The sequence below is a fragment of the Henckelia pumila genome, chromosome 1 (genome assembly GCF_033568475.1).
Source record: "Henckelia pumila isolate YLH828 chromosome 1, ASM3356847v2, whole genome shotgun sequence".
Classification (NCBI taxonomy): Eukaryota; Viridiplantae; Streptophyta; class Magnoliopsida; order Lamiales; family Gesneriaceae; genus Henckelia; species Henckelia pumila.
In genome coordinates, this window is record NC_133120.1 from 138,153,561 (window position 1) to 138,175,914 (window position 22,354).

Consider the following 22,354-nt stretch of genomic DNA (forward strand, 5'->3'; position numbering starts at 1 on the left):
TGCAGGAGGTGTTGTAACACCTTGGATAACATCTGAATTTCCAAAATTATCCAGCAGATCATCAACTTCATCCTCAGCTGTTTTTTTTAGATCTGCAAAATCATCAAATACAACATTAATTGACTCAAAAATAGTCTTTGTTCTCAAGTTATACATCCTATAAGCTCGGCTATTTGATGAATATCCCATGAATATACACTTATCACTTTTTGCATCAAACTTAGCAAGATGATCCCTATCATTCAAAACGTGACATACACATCCAAAAACATGAAAATATTTAAGGTTTGGCCTCTTTCCCATGAGAATTTCATAAGATGTCATACTAGTACCATTCCTAAAATATACTCTATTTGAAATATGACATGCAGTATTCAAATCTTCAGCCCAAAAACGTTTTGAAATATTTTTCGAACTCAACATCACTCTTGCCATTTCTTTCAAAGTCCTATTTTTTCTTTCAGCAATCCCATTTTGTTGTGGAGTTTTAGGAGCAGAAAATTCATGAGAAATACCTTTTTTATCACACAAACTAGCAAAAGAAAAGTTTTTGAACTCCTTACCATGATCAGTGCGAATTCTGATTACCTTCAAATTGTGTAGGTTAGAAATCTTATTGAGCAGTTTCTTGAAGGCATCAAATGTGTCTGATTTTTCTCTCAAAAAATTTACCCAAGTATATCGTGAAAAATTATCCACACAAACAAAAGAATATTTTTTACCACCAAAGATTTCAACATCCATTGGACCCATCAAGACCATATGTACAAGCTCAAGGCAGCGTGTTGTCACAAATGTTGGCAACACCTCGTGTGACACCCTAGTCTGCTTCCCTTTCTAACAAGCTTCACACACAAATGGAACACCAGTTTTTAAGTTAGGCATACCTCTTACAGCATCTAACTTACTTAGGTTCTTTAATGTCTTGAAATTTGCTTGACACAATTTTTGATTCCATAGATCAAACTCATTCACTTTTGTGTGTCTATAAGCCATCTCTTCTCCGAGTTGATAGCAGTTATCGGATGACCTAGTACCTGTCATGACACAGAGATTTGAATCACCAAAAACTTTGCAAAATTTCTTATCAAATTGCACATGCAAATTATCATCACAAAGTTGGCTTATGTTTTTTAGATTTGCAGTTAGTCCTTCAACATGAAGCACATTGCAAAGCTTAGGCAAACCAGCAACATTCAGAGTTCCCTTTCCAACAATGTTTCCCTTTGAACCTCCTCCATAGGTTACTTTTCCACTTTTTTTTTCAACGTACACTACAAGAAAAACTTTCATTAACAACACTCAAACGACAACAGTTTTATCTCAAAATCGTTGTCTTTTACTCTACAACAATATTTTTAATTAAAAATGTTGTCTTTGGGAGTTTATATTATTAAAAGGACAACAGTTTTTGAAAAATTGTTGTCTTTAAGCGGTTTTTTGGGTGCTACGACAACATTTTTTGTCAACTGTTGTGGAATTATGTTGTTTAAAATGTAAAATACAACAATTTTTAAAAATGTTGTCTATGAGCGGATTTTAAATATATAAGACAACATATTTTTAAATTGTTGTCCTTGTTGTATTATTTTATAAGAGAAAGACCACATTTGATTATTTTGACAACGTTTTTTTTAAATTGTTTTATTTTAATTCTTTATTATTTTTTAAAAAAATTACTATAAATACAAAGGAATACAAGGAGAAGAATAAAAACCTTTTTATCAAATCTCATTCTCGCCTCTCTCAAAATCTCAAACTTTGAACGTTCATATCTCCTCCTTTCGTCAATGTAATTTCGAACAGTTTGAGGGGTTTTATTCCTTCTGTTAGTAACTTTGTTTTGAACAACGAATTTCTATTTTTGATGCTCGTTTCTTTCCCAAACCGAGCCCTATTCCTAACTTGCTGCCGTGCGTCTTCTCTGATGAGCTCTGCTCCGATTTCTATGCTATTATTAGTGTTCTAGCTTGGGTTCAAAGCTTACGTTAGTATTTGAGCCAAGCCCATAACTTTATGCTCATTTAAACAGCGATTACAGGTTCTCCAACGAGCTGCCGCCACTCAAGCACCATGGAACAAGTGTTGTTCGGTTTCCATCCTAGTGTAGCTCTAATTCTTTATTTTTAGACTAGTTGCAGCTAGGTTCGAGCCCCTATTTTTGACTGTAGTATGCTGCCTGGAGGTTAAAAAATGGTCGCTCAATTTATTCGAATTTCTCCCCTTTTATTTCGTTATATTCATTTTTGGATTTTTGTAGGTTCACTAGTTGGACGAGTTCAAGGTATACTTGTTCTTGAAATTTCATATTGTTTGTTTATGTAATATGTGTATACTTGTCTATCTCGATTTATTTCTGATGATCGTTTGTCAAACAAAAATTTTGGGTTGCTATTTGATATAAATTAATGTCGCACTCTCCATGATTTAAGCTATAGGGTGATCGCAAAATATTAATCCGAAAGTAAAATCAGTGTGTATGTATTGGACTGTTAAAAGTGGTTCTATATTTCAATCGGCGTCACTATAGAATATTGTAGTTCTAGCTTCTCGTGATGCCAACCCAACACATGCAAAGGAATTAATTTTTTTTTAAATTTTAAATATTTATAGGAACTTGTGTTTACACCTTCGATATTGACCTTTTTGCCTATTTTCTCTGCGTTTTTTAGGTGTGGTGTGATACCAAAGTTGTCTAATCTGAATTTTCCAGTCCCTTTTCTCTTGACTCTTTATTATCTTTGGTGAGAAAAGATAGGGGGCAACTCGAAAAGGAGTTATCGGGGTGTTTTATTAATGGGTTCTTGCTGCAGTGTTCAATAAGGGATGATAGTCCTCGGCGAGATGGTAACTGGGTTTTGTTTTTCAAAGCCTTTGCTACCTTAGTTTTGGTTTTCTTCATAAACATTTGATATTTGTGAGTGGTGATTTTGTGTTTGTTTACTATGTGGGGTCAAGTTCAGGTTGGGTGGGAGAAGCCAAGAACTTAGGCTTGAGGTTGAGATGAATGCTTTGTGGTGCAAGGCTTGATCTTTTTGTTTAGAGCATTAGATTTGTAGATTTTTATTTTTGGCTTTGGTTTTTGAAGTTTCTTTGGAGATAAAGCTCTCCTCAAGGTCAATATGCAGTTGTTGTTCTTCTTCTTTCTTGTGTAAGTTTGCTTAGATTTTCGATTGTAAGTTGCTATTAACCGAACCTCAAGCTATTTCGAGCAAAGTTCAGTCTGAGTGATGCAATTAGTGATTTGAACTAGTTGAGCATTTTAATTATATATATGGATTATGGAGGAAGAAAATGGAAGAAGTTGGGAGGGAATGTATTTTGTTTTTCAATGTCAAGATGCAGTAGCATTTAGAAATCTTTGTTTCAAATTTAATGTCCAAAAAGTTAACTTTCTTCCCAATTTTGTTTACCTTTTATTCTATTTTATTTCACTTCGTCGTTAGCAAATATAAATGATTTGTTTAATCCACTTGTAGACCAAAGGCGATGTGGTGCTGTTTTTTAGGTGGTTATTACTGTTCATCACTTCCTTTGATGAATACCTTTAATTAAATTTTATTGGACACCAGACAAGATGGAGTTTTACATAAGAATAACTTGGAAAAATCATGTGGATATGGAAAAAGGAAACATGAAGAACATAGTAATCAATAGTTTTAATTAAAACCTTTGATTAAATTTAAACCGAACACCTGTTTCTGACCTGTTGCTCCGTGCATCTTCTTCGGTGAGTTCAGCAACTATTTTAGTTCGATTCTTAATGTTCTAGCTTGGTTCATAGCTCAAGTTAGTATTTGAGTCAAGCCCATAACTTTCTGCTCATTTCATCTGCAATTTTAGGTTCTTTGGTGAGCTGCCGCCACTCAACCACCATTGAAAAAGAGATGTCCGGTTTCAATGCTGGTCTAGCTATGATTCGTTAGGTTTTTATAGTAGTTATAGCTAGGTTCCAGTCCCTATTCTTGACCATAGTATTTTGCCCGAAGGTTAGAAAATGGCTGCTAGATTTCAATTTTTGTCCCTTTTATATCTCGTTTATTTAGTGTCGAACTAGGTAATGTGATATTGTTGGAAATTCTCAATGTATTGGTCATTCTTGGATTATTATGATGATTTTTTAACGATTGAGTCATAAATAATGTGTGCATGAACAATTAACTCAACTTTATAATGGATGTTTGCAACAGGAAAAACAAAGGGCAAAAGTTGTAGATAGGCTTGACAAATGTGTTAAAGAAAAATTGTTGGATTTTTGTGATGTCCTAAATATTCCTGTATTCGAAACCACTGTAAATAAGGTAATATCATTATTTTATTTTGTTTTGAAATCATAAATGCTCAGTTTTTTGATCATATGCAATTGTGTTTTCCAGGAAGAACTCTCTGTGACGTTATTAGAATTCTTAGAATCTCCTAATGCAACGACATATATCTTACTCGCTGAAAAAGATTAGGTAAGTCTGCTTGTTTTTTGTGTTTGTTGATGCATTTAAATGTGCAGCTGTATGATATTTCTTCTTTTTTTTCACATTTCTCTGCAGAGTAAGAAGCGAAAGAGCAAGAGCTCATCAAGAAAAAGTTCTGCTGACATGGCTGCTGGAAAATCTAGAATGGTCAGGCCTTAAATAATTATAGTTTGCAGGAAAAAGTATGTTAAATTATATATTGGAATGTGGAGGAAAGATTTAAAAATATCATATTATGGACTTATATTATGCATTTGGAATGCACTTTGCTTAATTCAATCTTTATGCGATAGTGTTATCTATCCTGGGTGTTTGTTTTCAATGTTTCAAAACATTTATTAGTATGTGTATTTTAAGGTTGTAATTAGCTTAATCTAACACTGAAGAAAATATTAAGGCCTTGTTGGTCATGAAATTTTGGATTAGAAAAGAGGGGACAGTAGAAACTATGGGGAAAAGGAAATTGATCATGTGACTTGGAGTCTGTGACTCAGGCTCACACTTAACATTGTTATATTTTACAGATTTTAAGAAAATAACTATAATACAGTGTTAATCATGGTCGTATATCAACCATGCATTAATCAAAAATATTTTACGTTTTTTGGGCTTTTAGAAGAAGAGCTTTAATAGATATTATGTTTGGTTAACAAACTAACTTCACTTCAACAATTATTGCTGGTGTTTGTTTTTGCAGGCAATTGCAATGACAAAGAAATTAGATCAAACAAGCTAAAAATGAATTTTTATTTAATTTCATATTTATGTTTATGGTTTTTGTTGTATTTAATATTTATCATGTATACTTTAGAATTTTATGTTTATGTCATTTGATTGGTTGCATATGAAATTTTTAGAATGTCGTAAATATTATTTTGTAATGTTGGAAAATTGTATGATAATTTTATTTCAATATTTTTTTTATTTTGAATGATTTATAATATTATAATTTTTATTTTATTTTATTTATTTATTTTGTTTTTTATTTGAAAAAAGACAACATTTTTTTTTCAGTTGTCATAGGGAGCTCAAAACTATTGTAAAAGCTCGTGTTGTTAGAAATAACGCTCAAAGACAACATTTAAAAATTGTTGTCTTTGAGAGAGAAGACAACAGTTTATGTTGTCTTCTCTCTCAAAGACAACAATTAAAAACTGTTATCTTTGAGCGTGATTTTTAACAACACCAGTTTTTACAACAGTTTTGAGCCCCCAACGACAACTGAAAAAAAATGTTGTCTTTAGGAGTTTTTCTTGTAGTGGTAGTAAGTGAGAAACTTCTTGGAACCTGTCATATTACGTGAGCTGCCACTATCAAAGTACCAAGCACCTGAAACATTAGTTCTCAAAGCATTATAAATCATATGACAGTGATTATCAGCTTTTGGTACCCAAACTTTTCTTACAGAAGATCTGTTTCTATAGATGTTGGGGAAGGGTGTTGGCAACACCTTAGGCAATACCTTTGATGCAGATCTCTGTCTGTAGTCTTCCTGAAACTTAAATCAGTATGATTTGATATGACCAGGTCTATGACAGTAGTGACAAATGTACTTACCTTTCCTTCTAGACATTGAAGGAGCAGTAGGCTGTGGCATTGGTTTTGGAGGATCAATTGGTAAGACCTTTTTGTTTGAAATTTCAGTACTGCTAATTTCCTTGACAAACACAGGGCCTTTCGAACTTTCACCAACCTCAAATTTACTGTTTTCAAAACCTAAACCAGCCGTACCATCTCTTCCCATCATGAGTAGAGAATCAAGCTTGGAAATGCTTGAATTGAACTTGGCCAATGTAGCTTTTTCTTTTCCGAGTTCTTCCTTCACTTGACTTAGTTCCATGTCTTTTTTACTCAACATAACTTCAAGTCTTGACACATCAACCTTTAAATCAGAATTTTCTTTTGAAAGAATGGTATTTATCTTATTCCTTTCAATCCAATCTGTATGTAGTTCTTCAAACATCATCCGAGCTTCTTCCATGGATATAATATCATCACTTGAATCATTATTACACACATTATCAGTAATGGAAGAATTCAAATAAACTGACCTTTGGGAGGTATTACGTCCAGGTGTGGCAACACCTGCGGCAACACCTAAAGAATTGACTTTAAACTTCTTTTTGCTCTCCAGTAGGGCAAATAGAGCAGTGTAGCTTTCTTCATCCTCTTGTTCTTCTTCATCAGACTCTTCGTCGCTCAAAGACGTGTTCATACCTTTCCTAAGCGTGTTAGAACACTCATTTGCATAATGTCCAAACCCTTTACAAGCATGACATTGTACTGTGTCTAACTTCTTTGGTACTGATTTCTTCTTCCCTTTCAGCATCAGACGGGGCTTAGAAGTATCAGTAGGTTTCTTTGGTGACTGTTCTGGTCCAGTAATTCTCAAAGGCTTGCTAGGAAACATTGGAGCTTTGAGTTTTTGATTCGTCTTTCTTGTCTATTTCATCTTCTTCAGATAATCATTGAATTTTATAATCATGAGAGAGATCGAATCATCCTCTAAATCAAACTGATGAACTTCTTGGTGGAATTGAACATACTCCTCATATGAGGGCTTTGAAGCTTGAAGTGCTATTGATTTCCCTTTATCTTTCTCTTGTGCTGTAAGATTCATCCCAAAAACTTGAAGGATACTAATCAGTTCAGTCATCTTCATCTTTGAGGTGTCTTTCACTTTCTCATGCGCCAAAATCTTCCCATTTAATCTCTTTGGCAGAGATCGAATAACCTTGTTCACCATACTTTCACTAGCAATAGGTCCTCCAAGAGCATGCGCCTCTGTAGCTATCTTCCTAAGTCTTTTATCATAATCAGCAATAGTCTCATTCTCATCCATCCTGATACTCTCGAATTTTGTGTTTAGTAATCTCAGTCTTGTTCTTCTCACACTATCAGTTCCTTCACAGTGTTCTTGAAGAGCTTCCTAAGCATCCTTAGCGATAGTGCAGTCAGCTATGAGTCCAAACATTCTCATATCCACAGATGAGAAGATTGCATTGAGTGCTTTAGCATTGTAGCTTGAAATTTGTGTTTCCTCGACGGTCCAAGTTTCTTCTTACTTGATAATATATTATCCTTTTGGATCTAACATCTTTGGAGGAGTCCAACCAGTCAGAATGCTTTGCCAAGCACGAACATCCATCACTTTGATAGTATATCGCATCATAGTCTTCCATAGTGCATAATTTGTGACATCAAGGACCGGAGGTTTCAAAAACGAGTTCGCAACAGACGACAAGTCCATCTTATTCCATGTAATAAAATAAACAAACCAAGATCAGTTCTTAGTATATCAAGAAGATGGCTCTAATGTCACTTGTAAGGGAATGGGGTTGCACATGAACAGTTTTAGGTGTTGTCACAAGGTGTTGACAATACCTACAATAACACATTGAGTAATTTGCAGCGGAATATAATTTAAACGTGAATAAAATAAACAAGCAACCAAATAAATAGACTCATTTGATTTAAGCAAGAGTATAAAATACTCTTGCAGCGCCTCAGGGCAAAACTTCACTAGAAAATAATTCAAAAAGTTTTACAAACCCTAAAACTAGTGATCATTGTAAAAATCAATTTCTCAAAACATATGAGAAATTAAAGAGTAAAAGTTATCCTAAAAATTCTATATGGAATAGAATAAAGAAAACAAAGTAAAGAGAAAAATCTTGATGCCAAAACTTGTAGAAACGAAACACTCTTTGATCTTTGATCTTCAAGTGTTCTTCAATTCTTCAAGGCAAAAAGTAAGAACACGACCAAAATAAGCTTCAGAGAAATCTTTAGCTTTCTCACAATATACGTGTTCAGGTTCTCACAGTCGACTCTCTTTATATCTCAGTCAGTGTCTCTCTTTGCACGTATGCGTCTATCTCATATATAGACTAGAATCCTAAATATCTTGCTTTCCATATATGCATAAGATTCTCCTAGATTTGATCATATCAAATCTGCAAAACATAAGAAACAAATAAGTTAAATATGATATGATAAGTAATCATAATACCTCAAATCTTATTAAACAGCGAAACTAATATTTAAACAATATATCCAAAACTTACTTCATGTCCAAGAAAGACAAAAGATTTTAAAATAAAATCTTTTTAGAATTATGGAATTTTAAGGAATAAAATATTCCTTTCATATTTTATGCTTGTATGTGAGATTATTGGATTGATCACCCTGTGATTTTATTATACAATCTACTGCTTAATTAGAAATCAAATCCGTAATTGTTTGATCCATAAAATTTGTGAAGCAACTGTGATTAATATTTTCCGCTTGTGAATTTGTTAATTCGTAGGAACAATAATTGACTAGATGAAATGCATCTGCTTGTATATGTGTTGTCGAGATTCATCAATCTCACTAGTTTAAATGCTACCATAGATTTAAATCTTGATCGCTTGTATCTTGGTTGATTTATTGGTAAGGGTTATTCTAGAACGCTTGTGTCTAATTAATTAAAATTAAGGTGAGATAAGAATTAAGTTTTCAATGATGAATATTCAATGGGAATTAAATATTTTAGATAATCGATGATCTAATGAATAACTTCAAGGGTGTAGTCGACCGATACAAGGCTTGTTCATTTATTGATTTCTTATATTCTTAATCTTGCATGCTAGTGATAAAATTTATTTTAAATTTTTTTAATTTTTTAGTAGTTAAATTTCAACCCAAAAATCCCCTATTTATTTATTTTTATTATTTTTAAAGAACACGAATAAATTTCGGTTTCCTCGTGGGAACGATCCCTACTCTCGCTACTACATATTTTATTTATCTGAGTTGAGTTGGGTAATTTTGGTGCGATACGACTAAGCGTTACCAAATTTTGGTGTTGTTGTCGGGGAATGATATTTAATTTATTGTGTTCTAGTTATTTTGTTTTGTCTTATTTTGTTTCTTTTCTTTTCTTCTAGTACTTCTCTAGTCGTTCATGTCTGCAGGAGAATCTTCAGAAGAAGAATTTCCCTACGATCCTGAGATTGATAAAACTTTTCATCAACGACAAAGAGAAGCTCGAAGGAGATTAGAAGAGGACGAACATCAAATTGAAAATCCTTAGGAAGAGATGGTTGCCAACGCAAATATGAGCCCGAGACAACTTGGCACTCCTGATCTCAACCAGCAACCTTTATGCATTACTTTTCCTACTCTAGAAGCTAATGCTATGTTTGAGTTAAAATCCGGACTAATTCACTTATTGCCTTCTTTTCATGGTCTCGCAGGTGAGGATCCTCACAAGCACTTGATGGAATTCCATGCGGTATGCACGAGTATGAAATCCCATGGAGTAACATAGGAGCAGATCCAATTGAGAGCCTTTCTTTTTTCTTTGAAGAATGCTGCAAAGGATTGGTTGTACTATTTACCTCCTGGATCCATCACAACCTGGACTGAAATGAAGAGAATTTTTCTGGAGAAATATTTCCCAGCTTCTAGAGCAGCGAATATCAGGAAGGAGATATAAGACATCAAGCAATATATGGGGAAGTCACTTCATGAATACTGAGAGCGGTTCAAAAAGCTGTGTGCTAGCTGTCCGCAACATCAGATAAGTGAGAACCTTTTAATTCAATATTGATATGAAGGTTTGTTACCTAATGACAGGAGCATGGTAGATGCAGCCAGTGGAGGAGTTTTTGTGGACAAAACTCCACGAGAGGCAAGGAACTTAATCGAAAATATGGCTGCCAATTCTCAACAATTTGGAACCAACAGAAGTGAATCTGCACCCAAAAAGAATAATGAGTTAAATGTTAATTCTCTTGAGCAACAATTGATTAAACTGACGTCTCTTGTGCGTCAAATGGCTATAGGAAATGGACAGACTACAAAGGCATGTGTAATTTGCGCTGTAGTGGGACATGTAACTGATATGTGATATTCGCGTGATATGAATGAGCTTGCGTATCATATGAGACTTGTGTTGCAGACTCTGAGGGGAATACAGTTATACGCTAAGCTGAGTAAGTGTGAGCTTTGGCTAGATCAAGTGGTATTTCTTGGTCATATTATATCCAGGGATGGAGTTTCTGTGGATCCGAGAAAGATTGAGGCTGTAATGAATTGGTCGTGTCCAACGACGGTAGCTGAGATCCATAGTTTCTGGGTCTAGCAGGATATTATTGTCTCTTTACCACGAATTTCTCTCAGCCAGCTCGACCTCTTACACAACTTACTCGAAAGGGTGTGAATTTTGAGTGGTACTCGGAATGTGAAGAAAATTTCTGTTAGCTTTGTAGAGGGCAGACTTCTGCGCCTATATGCGCTTTACCGTCTGGATATGGAGGGTATGTGGTGTAAAATGATGCTTCTCTACAGGGACTGGGATGTGTCCTGACTCAGAATGTGCATGTGATTGCATACGTCTCTAGAAAGTTGAAAGTTAACGAGAACAATTATCCAATGCATGATCTTGAGTTAGCGGTAATTGTCTTTGCATTGAAGATCTGGCTTCATTATCTGTATGGCGAGAGATTTGAGATCTTCATAGATCACAAGAGTCTCAAGTATCTGTTCACTCAGGAAGAGTTAAACATGAGACAGAGACGTTGGATGGATTTACTAAAAGATTATGACTGTGAAATTAAATACCATCCACGAGCTGCTAATCTCACTGCTAATTCCTTGAGTCGCAATGTGCGAATGTCCGCACTCCAGATTGGTTCTTTAACTAGTATCATTGAAGATTGTTGTTCTTCAGGGTATACCTTCAAGCATAAGAAAAGTATTCAAAGTATCCATATGTTTGCAATTTTATCTGAGCCAGCTTTGTTCTCGGATTCGAGATGCTCAGATGTTTGACCCGAAGACCCAGCGTTTGGCTTGTTTAGCTAGAGATAATTGTACATCTGGATTCCACTATCAGTCAGATGATTTTCTTTGTTTTTATGGTCATGTTATTGTTCTAGAATATGATACTTTGAGGGAGGAGATTCTATTTCAAGCCCATCGTTCTAAGTTGAGTATTCTTTCATGAAGCAACAGGATGTACAAAGATTTCCGTTCTAGGTTCTGGTGGAAGGGAATGAAGAGAAGTGTGTATCAGTATGTTTCGAGATGTCTGGTATGTCAGCAGGTCAAGGGAGAGCACCGACAACCTATAGGATTGCTGTATAGTCTACCTATTCCTGAATGGAAATGGGAGTTGATCACGATGGATTTCGTGACCCATTTGCCGGTATCCTCCAGGAATTGTGATGCTATTTGGGTTGTGGTGGACTAACTCACCAAGTTAGCACATTTCATTCCTTATAACCAGGACTATAGTTTTGACAGGATGACTCGTTTGTACATCCAGGAGATTGTTCTATTGCACGGAGTGCCTGTAGGCATAGTCAGCGATCGAGACCCTAGTTTTACTTCCAGATTCTGGGGGAGTTTTTCGCGCTCTATGAGTACTACTCTTAGTTTGAGTACTGCATATCACCCGGAGACTGACGGACAGTCAGAGCACATGATTCGTACTCATATTCTACGTGCTTGTTCTTTGGATTTTGGTCCAGCTTGGCAAGATCAGTTGCCTTTGATTGAGTTCGCGTACAACAACATCTACCATCGTAGTATAGGGATGGCTCCGTTTGAGGTGTTTTATGGGCGACGATGTTGATAATTGCATTTTGTATGCATTATTTTGTGATATTTTTATGTCTATTTTGCATGCGTTCATATTATTTTATGTGTGTTTTATTTAATGTGTATGCACGTGAAAATGAGACAAGCTGTGAAACGGGATTGAAGAAAGAACTCATGCGTTGTTATGCATGAGATTTATGCAGTTGTACCTACATGAATAAGTGTTGTTGCACCTTGAATTCACGCATCTGCGTGTCGTGAGCTGCGCATCTACGTTTGGTGAAGAAAGAAAGAAGGCGCTTCTGCGTGTAATGGGGAGCATCTGTGCAAGACGAATAAGAAGAGATGATGAGGAGCGCTTCTGCATTAGGTATGGCACAACTGCGTGTATTGAAGAAACAAGGAAAGGCGCTTCTACGCCATAATCTGCGGCTCTGCGCATTGAAGGGAAAAGAGAAGAGGCGGCGCATCTGCGGGGGATAAGGCGCATTTGCGCGTGTTGGTCTGTGCATGAATTTTCGCGAGGCAGAAAAGTTCTTGCTCGAGCGCACCTTTATGCGCTCGAGCGATAAATACGGGCAGAAAAAGAATCGAGACAGAAGTATGCTCGCTCAAGCGCACGTTTATGCGCTCGAGCGAGAGATCGCGATTAGAAAAAACTTAGAATTTTCGGAAATAAAATTCCTGTTTTGCGGGCTTTATTTAGTGGGCTTTTCAAGCCATATAAATAGGAGATTAGAGATCAGTAGAGGGGGTTCCAGAATGTAGAAGATACAACACAGAGGCGGCGGCTACTACAGACTTTGGGAGTGAAGATTTCTCTTTTCTTCTTCCTTTTCTTCTTTTTATTTTTAGTTCATGATTAAAAACTTAGTTTGAATCATGATTTTGTTTATGGAGTAGTAGTTTCTTTTCGATCAAGGCCACGAGATTGGGCCGAACAAATCATTGTTGAATACTTGGATATTATTTTGGGATTTTTTAGATTTTTATTTATTTCATTGATTATTGGATTTAAATTATGCCTTGTGAATAACTTGATCAACTATTTACTTACTTGTTAATCGATTCCAATTCGATAGAGGAGGAATTGATTTTGATTACTCTGATAATTAACATATGGTTAAACCGACTAGAAATAGTATTCGGTTTTAGTATGCGGCTTTAGGTGGAAAATGAATTCTCAAAATTCCTAATGCATTCAAATTTGATTTGAATTATAAAAGATTGATTCGTCAATATTTGAATATGTTTAATTGTTCTAAAAATAGACTGTTAAATAATTTAGGGGAATTCGCCGTGATTTAAGATTAATCCAAATCTTAAATTTGCCATTTGGTTGCATGATTTGTTTGGTACCTACGTATGTCCTTGATCGAATTTCTCGTTATTGAAGTTTATTCTAAGTATTTTGCTGCGTTTTTTATTTTAATTTATTCTATTGATTTATTTAATTAATAGTTTTATTTTAATTTATTCAATCAAATCAATTTTTATTATTTTGTCTAGATTTGGTGGAAATAAATATATTTTGGTAATCATACCTTCAGTCCCTGTGGGTTTGACAGCTGGAATTCTATCCACTTTACTATTACTTGACCTTGTACGCTTGCCAGTAATTATTTTTAATACGAAATTAAGCGGTCAAGTTTTTTGCTCCATTTCCGAGGACTGATAGTGATATCAAAATTTTTATTTTACTTGAGACTAGGCTTTTTTTTAGTATTTATTTATTTTAATTCTGAATATTTTGCTTTGTCTATGATTTTCAGGTACTTTTACCTTGTGCATGCATAGCAATCGACGCACCAAAGATCTCTTACCACTTGACTTGGAGATCGAGGGCACACTGAGCAGAATTCGGAAGGCAAAGAGGAATCTTAATCTAGAGCTTGAATCAGAGTCAGAGGAAGATTTAGACGAAGAGATTGCAGACAATCCTACAATTCTGGATCTAATTCGCCCACCTGTTGAAGGATATGAATATAGCATATATAGTTCGTCCTGTTGTTGAGGCAAACAGTTTTGAGCTGAAGCCTTCTATCATTCAGATGATCCAGCTTCAAGAACGGTTTGGGGGCACTTCTCAAGAAGATCCTTACGGTCATCTGGAGAGATTCTTGTCGAACTGTGACATGTTTAAGTTTAATGGGATAACCTCTGATGCTGTGAGACTGCGGTTATTCCAATTTTCTCTACAGGGGGATGCACTTAAGTGGCTAGAAGATCAGCCTACCGGTTCTATAACTACCTGGACTGAGCTTGTTCAAACTTTTATGAACAAGTATTTTACTCCTACGAAGATGAAAAAGTTATTTTTTGACATTATTTATTTCAGGCAAAAGGAGGGAGAGTCCTTACATGTCGCATGGACCAGATTTAAGAAGATTTTGAGGACGTGTCCTCAGCATAATCTCACTCAGAGCCAGCAGACGCAGACATTCTATAATGGAACCGATCCATTAGCGCGTTCTATGTTGGATGCTGCAGCTTGTGGAAGTATATTCAAGAAGACGCCGACAGATTCTTGGGAAATAATTTTCAATATGGCAGAAAGTAATATTGGGTGGCCGGATGTGAAGAAGGAGAGGAAGGCTGGAGTTCTTGAAGTTGATGCTTTAATGACCATGAATGCGAAGATTGACGCTCTAACACACCAGATGACACTTATGAAAACAACTCCAATTAATCAAGTACAGGGGAATAAGACAGAGTAACAAAAATTGTTTGAGGTGGAGGCGGCTAATTTTGTAGGAAACCAAGGACGACAGCCGTACAACTCATACAACAACACCTACAATCAGAACTGACAGAATCAACCTAAGCAAGAGGTGCAGAAGCCGAGCATTGAGGAGATAATGGTGAAGTATGTTGCGGTAACAGAGGCAAGACTGCAAAATCAACAAGCTATGTTGCAAAAGTTGGAGACTCAAATGGCTCAGATAGCAACCCAACTTTTGACCAGAACACCTGGTTCACTACCGAGCAAAACTGAACCAAATCCCAAGGGCGTGAATGCTATCATGGTCATGAATAGATCACAATCTGAAAAACCTGAGCAAAAGGACAAAGCAAAGACTGTGGAGAGGCCGAAAAATGTAGATTCCAAGGAGTATGCGCGTGCTGAAAATTCCTCCACAGCAGGTAAGAAAGGTAAGACTTCAAAATTTGAAATTAAAAATGATGTTGATATTTCTACTTTATCTTTCCCCAGTGAGCTAAGCAATTATTTTTCGATCTTAAATTTAAAAAGTTTCTTGAAATTTTCAAAAAACTGTATATCAACATACCTTTTGCAGATGCTTTAGCTCAGATGCCAAATTATGCCAAATTTTTGAAGGAATTGTTGAAAAATAAAAAAAAGAAGCTAAATGATCTGACGCGGGTCACAATGAATGAGTGCTCGGCTGTTCTTCAGAATAAGCGCCCACAAAAATTTCAGTATCCAGGAAGTTTTTATATTCCATGACAAATTGGAATTTTATCATTTGATAATGTTTTGTGTGATTTAGGATCGATCATAAATTTGATGCCTTATTCACTTGCTCCGAAATTAGGTATAGAAAATATTGAACCTGCCTCTATCTCTCTTAAATTTGCTGATAGATAAATAAAATATCTGCGAGGGATAGTGTAAAATGTCCTAGTCAAGATAGATCAGTTTATTTATCCTGTTGATTTTATTATTCTTGAAAAGGATGAAGATTGCGAGGTTCCTCTAATTCTAGGACGTCCCTTTTTAGCCATGATTCGAGCGTTAGTTGATGCTGAAAAGGGGGAATTGGTGTTAAGGCTGAATGGAGAGAAAGTCGTGTTCCATATGTTTAAGTCAGCTGATGATATCCCAAATTCAAACTCTTGCTCTGTTGTGAATTGTATAGATGTGATTCATGATATTGGGGAATGTCAGCAGGTTCAGCTCTTCAAAGGAATCAGTCCCATGAAAAATCTCTATAGAAGTGAAGCAAGCAGTGGTAGGATTGATCAGACTTCATCCAAGACAGTGGATGATCCACCTTGAATTTGGCCACTAAAGAAGGGAATATAGTTGGGCTATAGACTATAAATTTAGCACTGACTGGGAGACAACCCAGTGTTCTGTCCCTTTCTCTTTATTTTATCTTTGGTTTATGTTTATGTTTATGTTTATTTTCATTTGATTTTTGCTTCTTTCCCATGCCAGTTTTCCATGCCTGCTTCTATACTCAGTCTGCTGCTATCGCCCCAACTGATACTACCGAGAAGAAAGCGGATGAACCTATAACCATGGGAGTGTTAATTTTTTTATTGTGTTCATTTTATTATTTGTATTTGTTCGTTTTTCATCCTGTAAATTGTTCTGAAGCATTGAGAGTAATGCTTTGGATAAGTATGGGGGTGCAGTAGTCTAGTTCATATTTTATTGTGTTTTGTGTTTGTGTTGCATATAGTTCGTTTTGTCTGTTTGCATTTCGTTTGTTTTGTGTTTGTTTGCTTGTGTGTAAGTAGGATAATGAATGGGAGCCGAGGATGGTAGGAATTTATGATTTTTGTGAAATTTTTTTGTAAAATGTTTGCTCTTGACTTGACATGAGAAACTGTAGGTTCAATCGTGAATATTTTTAAGGACTCATGTTAGACCAGTGAATTGTAGCGATAAAATTGATGATGTTTGTGTCTGTTTGACCATTGCACGACACTAGGTGCTAAGTGATCTTAAATGTGTCTTTTGATTTTTAATGAACCTCTAACAATTGCACTTATGATCTTGGGCGCACCAAATATTTTTAAAAAATGAAATTGATACGAATTTTTACATTCAACTCCATCCGGGTCATTGACAAGGAATTGAAATCCTCTTTACCTTGTCCTTGGCTATGTATGCGGAATAAATGGGGTTGCAAAGTTATAAAAATTAAAGAGTTCATTTTTGAAAAACTAATAACAACTCCATCCGGGTTTCGGGCAAGAGATTGAAATCCTAATTGCCTAGTCTGAAACTTAGTCTGCGGATTCAATGGGGTTGATGCTCCATCCGGACTATAGACGTGGGGATCGAAATCCAAATCCTATCACAGTTATAGCTAAGTTTGCGGGTAATTATTGGAGCGTTTAAAAAGCTGGGTGCAAAATCCGGCGGTGCGTAAAAATAATCTCATGGAAAGTGTGTTTGTTAGAGGTAATTGGAAGAAATGGATGCATGAGAGTGACTCTTGCATTGATGTGTTTTTAGGTCGTTAAGCAGTCTTAAAACGGATTCCTTCTAAGTTGCATGTAACTGGAATAACATCGCACAGACGCACGTTCACGCTAAACCGGAGGTGTATTATGAACGTTGTGAGCATTTGGGTTTTTAAGTTGACATATGAATTCTCTAAGGAAAATTCCCATGAACTGTTCCTAATTTGTTGTTTGTAGCATTGTTTGTCTTGCTCGAGGGCGAGCAAGATTTAAGTATGGGGGTGTTGATAAGTGCATTTTGTAGGCATTATTTTGTGATATTTTTATGTCTATTTTGCATGCATTCATATTATTTTTTGTGTGTTTTTGTGTGTTTTATTTCATGTGTATGCACGTCATTCTCCTTGGTTTATTTTCAGAAAAATAGAAGGAAACTCGGAATTTGGGGTGAAAATGAGGCAAGCTGCGAAACGGGATTGAAGAAAGAACCCATGCGCTGTTATGCATGAGATTTATGCAGCTGTACCTACATGAATAAGTGATTTTGCACCTTGAATCCACGAATCTGCGTGTCGTGAGCTGCGCATCTGTGCTTGTTGAAGAAGCAAAGAAGGCGCTTCTGCGTGTAATGTGGAGAAACTGCATGAGACGAATAAAAAGAGAAGATGAGGAATGCTTCTGCATGAGGTATGGCGCAACTACGCGTATTGAAGAAACAAGGAAAGGCACTTCTGCGACATAATCTACGCCTCTGCGCATTGAAGAGAAAAGAGAAAAGGAGCATCTGCGGGGGATAAGGCGCATTTGCGCATGTTGGTCTGTGCGTGAAATTTTCTCGATGCAGAAAATTACTCGCTCGAGCGCAACTTTATGCGCTCCAGCGAGATATACGGGCAGAAAAAGAATCAAGACAGAAGTGTGCTCGCTCAACGCACGTTTACGTGCTCGAGCAAGAGATCGCGATCAGAAAAAATTTAGAATTTTCGAAAATAAAAATTCCTGTTTTGCGAGATTTTTTAGTGGGATTTTCAAGCCATATAAATTGGAGATTAGAGATCAGTAGAGGGGGTTCCAGAATGTAGAAGATACAACACAGAGGCGGCCGCTACTACAGTCTTTGGGAGTGAAGATTTCTCTTTTCTTCTTCCTTTTCTTCTTTTTATTTTTAGTTCATGATTAAAAACTTTGTTTGAATCATGATTTCGTTTATGGAGTAGTAGTTTCTTTTCAATCAAGGCCACGAGATTGAGCCGAACAAATCATTGTTGAATACTTGGATATTATTTCGGGATTTTTCAGATTTTTATTTATATAATTGATTATTGGATTTAAATTCTGTCTTGTGAATAACTTAATCAACTATTTACTTGCTTTTTAATCAATTCCAAGTCAACAGATGAGGAATTGATTTCGATCACTCCAATAATTAACATATGGTTAAATCGACTAGAAATAGTATTCGGTTTCAGTAAGTGGCTTTAGGTGAAAACTGAATTCTCAAAATTCCTAATGCATTCGAATTTGATTTGAATTATGAAATATTGATCCGTCAATATTTGAATAGGTTTAATTGTTCTAGAAATAGACTGTTAAATAATTTATGGGAATTCTTTGTGATTTAAGATTAATATGAATCCTAAATTTGTCATTTGGTTGCTTGATTTGTTTGGTACCTGCGTGTGTCTTTGATCGAATTTCTCGTTATTGAAGTTTATTCTAATTATTTTGCTGCATTTTTTTTATTTTAATTAATTCTATTGATTTATTTAATTAATAGTTTTATTTTAATTTATTCAATCAAATCAATTTTTATTATTTTGTTTAGATTAGGTGGAAATAAATATATTTTGGTAATCATACCTTCAGTCCCTGTGGGTTCGACATCTGGACTTCTGTCCACTTTACTATTACTTGACCTGGTACGCTTGCCAGTAATAATTTTTAATACCAAATTAAGCGGTCAATGTCGTACTCTACTATTCTGGGAAGTAGTGGGGGAGCGGCAAGTAGAGAGACCAAGGTTAGTCCAGCAGGCTATTGATATTGTCGGGCAGATCAAGAAACGAATTAAGACTGCGCTGGATCGGCAGGCTAGTTATGCGAATGTTAAGCGCAGACCTTTGAAGTTTGAATTGGGCGAGAAGATGTTCTTGAAAGTTTCACCATTCCGCAGGATTTTGAGATTCGGGCTCAAGGGTAAGCTATCTCCTAGTTTCATTGGTCCATTTGAAATCCTAGAAAGTATTGGAGATTTAGCTTACAGGTTGGTGTTACCTCAGTATTTGTCAAGTATCCAAGATGTATTACATGTATCATTGTTATGATGGTATGTGGCAGATGAGCATCATTTCTTACAGCCGTCTGCAGTACAGTGGATACAGATTTAACGTATGTGAAGAGACCTTTGCGTATCATAGGTCATAAGGATAAGGTCTTATGTAATAAGATCATTCTTCTTGTTCTAGTTCAGTAGCAACGTCGAGGCACTGAAGAAGCCACTTGGAAACTTGAGAGCAGTATGCGTACAAATTATCCAAAATTGTTCTGATTGAGTTGTATTTCAGTTATATCTTGTAAAATGTTCAGTTTGAATAAAAGATGATTATTCAATATTAACTGCATTCAGTACTTAAGATTTGTTTCGAGGACGAAAATATCTTAAGTGGGGGAGAATGTAATGATCCGGTTCCATTTTTTTACAAGATTAATTGAATAAAACGATTAAGCAGGGATTATATGCTTAATTTTGAAATAATTGGGAAATTTTTGAAATTTTGGCCAAGGGAAGTTCGGAGCGTCCGAACTTGAGATTGAAAGGTCCGAACCCTACGTAGGCATGAATCAGAGGATCGGAGGCTACGGACAAATCGGACCGTCTGAACCAGGATCGGAGCGACCAATCTCAGTTAATCCATGCAGCTTATGAGGTGTCAATGCTGATCGGACACGCAGCAGTTCTGAGCCTCCGAAGTAGGGATTGGAGCTTTCGAACTGTGCATGCAGTGACGTGTTGCACATGCAAGGATCGGAGCGTCCGATCTCCGCCTATAAATAGGCCATCCGATGATCACATTTTGCACACCAAATTCAAAGCCTCTCTCTCGGCTCTAGTGTAGTCTAGGTGATTTCTAGCCTTCCTAGGCTTGGTCCGGGAGTGAGCGAGGAGCTCCGGGGTTGCAGCGGATAGGTGCCCAATTACTGGGGCAGTCATCATCAGAGGGCTGACAACGGACGCAGGTATAACTCTAGCTCCTTATAGTAAATAGAGAGTATTCTATATCTTAGATAAGGCTTTTAGAATAATTTTATAATGCATGAGAAATTTGCATTGTACTGCAGACTATAGGCTTGGACATAGAGCTGGTTTAGCTTTCCTAGTATATGAGGTACGGAAGTATTATTCGAGATATCCAGATTGAGTATGCATGTATTATGTATTTGCATGTATTATGTGATTGCATGATTTATATGATACATCATGTCATGATTGTATGTTTCATACATGAGCATATTGATCATTTATCCTAGAGATATCCTGTAGTAGGGCGCTCACCCTACGAGTTTGTGGATGGTTGGAGACGTAAGTCTTGTGTCAGGTCACCATTATGGTTGGATACTTAAGTCCTATGTCAGGTCACCATTATGGTTGGACAATTGTACTAGTATCAGATCACAATTATCCACTGGGTATATGAGCCACCTTCTGAGGCGACTGCGCAGCGTGCTATATACCCTGGGCCCGGTCTATGAGCTTGTTTCTTGACTTGAGTGTCTTGGTACCTAGTTCACTTGCATACATGCACGTATAATACTGTATACTCATACTCTCGTACTGAGTGTTTTATGCTCACGTCCCATACTTTGTTTCTGGACACCCTATTCCATAGGACAGTTTTGCGGTTGGATGAGGCGGGTGGTTCCAGGAGGGCTTAGGTTGCAGATGGCCAGCAGAGATGTTTTCAGTTGTTATGTATTTGGAATAATACATTTGAATTCGATATGGTTGTATATCAGCATTTTACTTGGTATTTTAATTGTTGTTTATGGTTTTCGCTGTTATTTCTGATTATTTGATTTGTTAAGTTAAATGCATGCTTAAGCTTCTGATTAGTTGGTGATCATGGTGTGGGTCACTACAAATATCCTGTCAAGTGAACTGCAGTGTCTATTCAAGATTCTAAAGTGGATATCGTGCGCTAAAGAGATGGCTCCCACTGGCATTGGGTGTAGCATTTTTCCCCGCGTACTCAAGTAGGATCTAGACAATCAATCATTTACAAGCCAAGGTGAACTTACATTTCCGAATTGATGTCAAGTTGTTCAAATGAACCATATACCAAGATTTATACCTATTCACTAGACTCACTTTTCGTACCAAAGCCGCGTTGTCCATTGGAGCAGCAATCCAGTATAAAGACCATTGTCTAAGCTCAAATTATTCTCAGTCATTCATTCAGTTAGTAGCAGATCCATAACTACTCAGAAACCAATAATAGTCCAGTGATCAAATATGCAGAACAATATGATCAATAAAACGAAAAATGCACAAGATGATGAAATATATGATTAAATCATATTATATAAAACTATACCATAAATTCCAGGCCAAATACCAAAGATTAATATTGAAAAAATCAGTAATAAACATGAACCCAATAACTTACTATTCTGAGCAAATCGATGAGTTCAAGCCAATGTAAATTCCTATAAACATAATTTGAGTGATTTTCTAGTTGGAAATCTTAGTGGGTGTTGGAATCTTTTAAAATCATTTCTTTATAAAAATTGTACCGAAAAATGTTGATTAAAACTTAAAAAATTCATAACTAAAATAAAAGTCCAAATATCACCAAACTTTCTAAGAAGGCTTAAAAATGGTGCAGAAAACTTTGGTCATTGAGAACCGCTGGAACGGGGCAGCGCGTGTAACTCACACGCCATTGTGGCAGTGTGTGTGGCCGCTCTGATGGCCACGCGCAGCCGGGCTTCGGTAGGTAGATGTAATGTTGGACGATGTACAACTTTTATGTTGAACGCATTTTGAAATTCCCAACCGATTTTGCGAGTTTGAAAAACGGGGATGATGTTCAAGATTGTTTCAGCTGTCTACACACAGTATTTTCGGCAACATTTGA

General features: G+C 36.2%; 1 long non-coding RNA gene across 5 annotated transcripts; it reads left to right on the forward strand.

Annotated features, from left to right (window-relative positions):
• The first annotated feature begins 1,734 nt into the window (after positions 1 to 1,734).
• On the forward strand, positions 1,735 to 5,340 carry LOC140874778 (uncharacterized). Of its 5 annotated transcripts, none has more exons than XR_012148216.1 (5): positions 1,735 to 3,989; positions 4,191 to 4,301; positions 4,377 to 4,457; positions 4,545 to 4,616; positions 5,167 to 5,340. It is a non-coding gene; the product is annotated as an uncharacterized lncRNA (long non-coding RNA). The 5 variants fall into 5 exon arrangements; XR_012148214.1 differs by lacking the exon at positions 5,167 to 5,340 and having other exon boundaries at positions 1,735 to 2,847; positions 3,844 to 3,989; positions 4,545 to 4,748; XR_012148215.1 differs by lacking the exon at positions 5,167 to 5,340 and having other exon boundaries at positions 1,735 to 2,284; positions 2,673 to 3,989; positions 4,545 to 4,748.
• Positions 5,341 to 22,354: the final 17,014 nt, after the last annotated feature.